This window comes from Petaurus breviceps, unplaced genomic scaffold (assembly GCF_028583685.1).
Source record: "Petaurus breviceps papuanus isolate PSGF00001 unplaced genomic scaffold, PetGlider_PUasm1.0 189, whole genome shotgun sequence".
Taxonomy (NCBI): Eukaryota; Metazoa; Chordata; class Mammalia; order Diprotodontia; family Petauridae; genus Petaurus; species Petaurus breviceps.
Genome location: NW_027185809.1, coordinates 26405099 through 26411427, shown reverse-complemented (window position 1 = coordinate 26411427; position 6329 = coordinate 26405099). Strand labels below are relative to the sequence as shown.

At 36.9% G+C, this 6329-nt stretch overlaps 1 protein-coding gene across 4 annotated transcripts in view; it reads right to left on the bottom strand.

The window, feature by feature from the left end:
- PCNX1 (pecanex 1) overlaps window positions 1–6329 on the bottom strand; it is a 255281-nt gene that overhangs the window by 225664 nt on the left and 23288 nt on the right. The window lies entirely within an intron of this gene.

Sequence of the window (6329 nt, the reverse complement as noted above, 5' to 3'; positions counted from 1 at the left end):
AGAGAGAGAGAGAGAGAGAGAGAGAGAGAGAGAGAGAGAGAGAGAGAATTTCTCTCAGCCAACATCTGGAGGCTAGGCTGCTACTACTGGACTGAGAATTGAGAAGAGAAATAAGAACTGAGAACAGACACAGAATTCAGACTTGTGGCAGCAAAACCGTGGTGGCAAAACTCAAACTTGTAGTGCCAGAGCTGCCTGAGACTTCCAAGGGCTAGGTGGAGCTGCTGAAGACTGAGAAAGCATGACTGTAGTGCCAGTACTTTGTACAAATGTGGCTTTGTTAATGTGTGAATGTTATTGTGGCTTTGTTAAGCCTTGTCTTCCCAGGAACAGAAACTGTGATGGAATTGAGGTGGACTGGACACTGCTGTGAGCTTCAGTGTGGAGCAGGAACTGCACAGAGAGGTGGACAAGGAAATGGGAGCTGTCTGCCTCCCAACTCAGATGGCAGTTGGTTATATTTGGTTGGGAACTGGCACCACAGAAGAGGAACCATGGAAGCTGACAGCCTGCCTCGAGTCAAGATAAGTACTGAGTAGTGGGTACTAAGTAGTGATTGATGAAATTGTAATTTACTTGTGATGTAGGGGTGGATGGCTTTTGTACTTTCCACTACCCCTTAAGAGGGTACTGAGTAGTGACTGTTGAAGTTTTAATTTAATTGCACCCCGCATCCCATGAGTGGAGGACTTTGACTTTTGTACTTTGTGTCCCTTAAGAAGGCAAGCCTCCTTAAGGATGATTGAATGATTGAGCTACTAAATGATAGAGTTACTAAATGACTGTACTTTGTTTAAAACTACATGACCACTTTGGTAAAAACTATGTGGCCATTTTAGTGATAAGTTATTGAGTTGTGACATGAGGAATGCTGTATTTTGATCTTCTGTGATATATTGTGACATTGTGAATGCTGTACCTTGATTTTCGGAGAATATTTTGCTCTGACTTGTTATTGAATAAATAGAGTTTGCTATACTATGTGATCAGAACCTTGGAAGCTGTTCAGAGCAGCAGCCCTCTGGAAAGCTGCTCACATGTGGCTTTACAGAAATTAAAACAATAATTAGGAATTATTTTGCCAAACTGTATGTCTACAGATTTGACAATCTTAGTGAAATGGATGAATATTTACAAAAATATAAATTGCCCAGATTAATGGAAGAGGAAGTAAAATACTTAAATAACCCCATCTCAGAAAAAGAAATTGAACAAGCTATCAATAAACTTCCCAGGATAAAAATCTCCAGGGCCAGATGGATTTACAAGCAATTTCTAACAAACATTTAAAGAACAATTAATTCAAATACTATATAGACTATTTGGGAAAATTGGGGAAGGAGTCCTACCAAATTCTTTTTATGATACAAATATGGTACTGATACCTAAACCGGGAAGAGTCATATTGGGAAAAAAATATTCCACATCACTAACAAGAGAAAAACAAATTAAAACAACTCTGAGAGTCTACCTTACATTTACCAGATTAGAAATCATGACAAAAAAGAAAAATAGCAATTGTTAAAAAGAGATGTGGGAAGATAAGAACATAAATATTTTATAGGTAGAGTCAACCATTCGGAAAAGCAATTTTGATCCCCCAAAACTATGTACACTTTTTCCACCTAGTAAAAGCCTTACTAAGCATATAACCCAAAGTGGTTAAATACAGAGGGAAAACATCCATAGGAACAGAAATTTTTTAGCAGCATTTTGTTATAGTAAAATACTAATAACAAAGTGGGTGCCCATCACTTGAGAAATGGCTGAAAATATTATGAAATAGGAATGTAATGGATTATTTTTGCTCTGAAAATGATGAAGGTAACAGATTCAGGGACACCTGGGAGGATTTCAATGAAGTAAAACAGAATGAACAGAATGAAACAGAAAAAATGTATGCAATGACTATAACATTGTAAATAAATATATCAAAGACTTGAAAACTCTAACCAATACAATAAGCAACAAACACTCTAAAAGTTTCCCACATTCTGGTAAAGAGGTAATACAAAATGAGATCTGCATTCTCCAACAGTTGATCTGACTATTTCGTTTCTTTTCTTTTTTTTGGAGGGGGGAAGGCAGGACAATTGGGGGTTAAGTGACTTGCCCAAGGTCACAGGGCTAGTAAGTATTAAGTGTCTGATGCTGGATTTGAGCTCAGGTCCTCCTGGCTCCAGGGCCGGTGCTCTACTCACTGTGCCACCTAGCCACCCCAATCTGTGTATTTCTTTTGCTTAACTATACTTATTGGTAAGAAGAGAAGGTTGAGGTTTTGTTGTAGTGTTGGGGTTTTGTTTTGTTTTTTTGGTAGAGAATAAAGACACTGGTGTAGCAACTGTGATACCACAAAAAGAAAGAAAGCAATGAAAAGAAAACCAATGTACCACTTTTTTAATGTAAAGAAGAAAACAATATTTAAAAAGATAAGTAGAGCAGTAATAAAAGATGTGTTAATTTTGAAATGAACAAAAAAACCCAAGCTGCTCATGATTCAGAGATTCATAATTTTATATACATCCTTTTTCTCTTTTTAATAGTTGATAGAAGGCAGAGTGTAGAGAGTATTTGGAGTTGGAGTCCAGAAAACCTGGGCTCCAAATGCCACCTTACGACATTTACTAGCTGTGTGACCCTGAGTAAGTCACTTAAAGTCTCTCACAACCACAATTCTTCCATCCATAAAATGGGGATAAGAATAACACCTTCTTCCCAGTGTAATTGTTAAGACTGAATGCAATATCAGATGCAAAGAACTTTGCAAACATTAAGGCACTATTATTATGATGGAAATGCTAATATTCATATTTAAGTTTACAATAAAAGAAAAATTTTAAGGGGGAAGGAAGATCCAATTAGCAAAATAAGTATGAACAAGGTGAAATTACAACAGGGAAGGAATAGAGGGTAGGTATCAAGACCTACTCTATATAGTCAACAAACCTGAAAACTTAAAAGAAACAAAAACCTACAAAAATATAATACCCAAATACACAGACTATCAAAAAGAGATTTTAAATAGTTCAATTTTAGGAACAAAAATTGAACTAGCCATGAAAGAACTACCAAAGAAAAAAATTTCTTGTGATTCAGATAGAGAATTCTAGCACACTTTTAAAAAACAACTTTAAATTTGTGGGAAAACTACATAAATTATTCACAAAAAATGGGAAAGAAAACACAACATAAAATTCCCCTTATAAGATAAATATAAACAAGTCATTTAAATTACATAAAATTGAAAAGCTTTTTTTGCAAAAAAAAAAGAGAAAAAAGAAATAATCAACTGCAGAAAAATCCTTTTTCAAATAGTTCTGATAAAAAGGTTAATATCCAAAATGTATACACAACAGAAATAAGTAAAACTAAAAGCTACTCCCCAATATATCAAAGAATATTAGAAACCTATCAAAGAAAACTTATACGTTATTAAAAACCACATGACACTTTGTTTCAAATCACCAATAGTAAGAGAAATTAAAGTTAAAACAACTTTGCATCACAGTCAGAAAAATGGAAAAGATGATAAAAGATGGAAAGAGTCAATTCTGGAGACACTGTAGAAAGACAGGTATACAAATGGACTGCTGGTGAAGCTGTGAATTGGTAAAATTTGAAATTATGCATAACACATAATACTCATCATGCATTTAACATGCATTATATAGGTAATAAATGCTTATTGACTGACTCATGTTAAAGAATGCTCTAAGTTAACAACAATAAAAGTCCTATAAAAAGCTAAAGATGTAGGGGCAGAGCCAAGATTGGCAGAGTAAAAGCAGGGACTTACTTTTACTTTTTATTTTTTATTCTTAACAAATTCTAGAGCAGCAGAACCCACAAAATGACAGAGTGAAACAAATCTGCAGCCCAAGACAAACTAAAAGGTCAACAGGAAAGGTCTGTTGCACCAGTATGACAGAAGAGCACAGTCTAGCATGGGCAGCGCTGACATAGATAGGCCAGAGCAGGCCTCAAAGCACTGAATCACTGACAGCTACAGTCGTTTCCAGACTTCTCAACACCAAAGACAACTTAGAAGGTCAGTAGGAAAAATCTGTCAGACCAGTGTGAGGCAGAAGCATCATCCGGCCCCAGTCCCAGGGCTATTGCAGTGGCTGCTCCCGGAATTCTCAATCCACCAAAGCTGGAGGAGATCAAACAGCTGATCAGAGGGAGATTGCAGGGATCTCTCTGCTGGCACTGAGGCAGGTTTCTCTTGCTTTGCCTGTGCTTTGATCTGGGTCACAGTCCTGGGTGGCGGTCTGCAGCAAGGAGAAGCGTTGCCCTGGCAGAGCTTATGGTGGCAGTGGAGAGGGAATCCTACTCACACTTCCAAGGCAGAAAAGGGTACATGAAGTCACTCACAGAACAGAGCACAGGCCAGGAGAGGTATGAACAACTCTCCTTTGATCATATAACTTTGGAAGAGCTGAAAATTCACAAGTCCCTAGAAACATCTCTGAAAACAGCTGCACAAAACCCCTGAAGTTTGGGACAGTACACCCTCCCCCCATCCCCACTGGAAGCAGAGTCCTGCCTTGACAAAGAGCTAAAAAGTCAAACAACTAGATGAAAAAATGAGCAAAAAGCAGAAAAAAAAATCAAGAGTATAGAATCTTACTTTGGTGACAAGAAAGATCAAAACATACAACCAGATAGAAAGCAAAAGCTCCTACATCCAAAGCCTCCAAAGAAAATATGAATTGGTCTCAGGTCATGGAAGAGCTCAAAAAAGATTTTGAAAATCAAGTAAGTGAAACAAAGGAAAAAAATGGGTAGAGAAATGAGAGCGATGCAAGAAAATCATTTTAAAAAAGAGTTAACAGCATGCTAAAGGAGACCCCAAAAATGCTAAATGAAATAATACCTTTAAAAATAAACTAAACCAAATGGCAAAAGAGGTCTAAAAAGTCCATTAGGAGAATGCCTTAAAAAACAGAATTGATCAAATGGAAAAGGAGGTCCACAAGCTCACTGAAGAAAATAATTCCTTCAAAATTAGAATGGAGCAAATGAAAGCTAATGACTTTATGAGAAATAAAGAAACTATAAAACAGAACCAAAAGAATGAAAAAATAGAAGACAATGTGAAATATCTCACTTGAAAAACCACTGACCTGGAAAACAGATCCAGGAGAGAGAATTTAAAAATTATTGGACTACCTGAAAGCCACGATAAAAAAAAAGCACCTAGACATCATCTTTCAAGAAATTATCAAGGAAAACTTCCCTGATAGTCTAGTATCAAAGGGTAAAATAGAAATGGAATCTACCATTCTCCTCTTGAAAGTGATCCCGAAAGAAAAACTCCTAGGAATATTGTAGTCAAATTCCAGAGTTCCCAGGTGAAGGAGAAAATACTGCAAGCAGCCAGAAAGAAACAATTCTAGTATTGTGGAAATACAATCAGGATAACACAAGATCTAGCAGCTTCTACATTAAAGGATCAAAAAGCTTGGAATATGATATTCCAGAGGTCAGAGGAATGAGGATTAAAACCAGGAATCACCTATCCAACAAAACTGAGTATAATACTTCAGGGGGGAAAATGGACTTTCAATGAAATAGAGGACTTTCAAGCATTCTTGCTAAAAAGACCAGGGTTGACTAAAAATCTGACTGTCAAATACAAGACTCAAGAGAAGCATGAAAAGGTAAAAAGGAAAGAGAAATTATAATGAACTTACTATTGAAGTTTAACTGTTTACCTTCCTACCTTGTAACTCATGAGACCTTTTTCAATATTAGGGTAGCTGGAAGAAATAGAGAGAGAGATAGACAGATAGACAGATAGAAGGTACAGGGTAAGTTGAATATGAAGGGATGATATCCAAAAAATAAAATTAAGGGGTAAGAATAATTTATTGGGAGGAGAAAGGGAGAGATAAAATGGGGAAAATTATCTCACGTAAAAGAGGCAAGAAAAAGGTTTCACAATGGAGGGAAGTAAAAGGGAATGAGTGAACCTTACTTTCATCAGATTTGGCTTAAGGAGGGAATAGCATACACACTCAATTGAGTACCTTACCCCACAGAAAAGTAAGAGGGAAGGGGATTGGGGGGAGGTAGGGGAAGGGAATGACAGAAGGAAGGGCAGATTGTGGGAGGGTGTAGTTAGAAGCAAACACTTTTGAAAAGGGACAAGGTCAAAGGAGAAAATAGAATAAGTGAGGGGTGGGGTAGGATGGAGGGACATACAGTTAGTCTTTTACAACATGACTATTATGGAAATGTTCTGCATAACTACACATGTATAACCTATATTGAATTGCTTCCCTTCTCAATGAGTGTGGGTGGAGATGGAAGAAGGGAGAGAATTT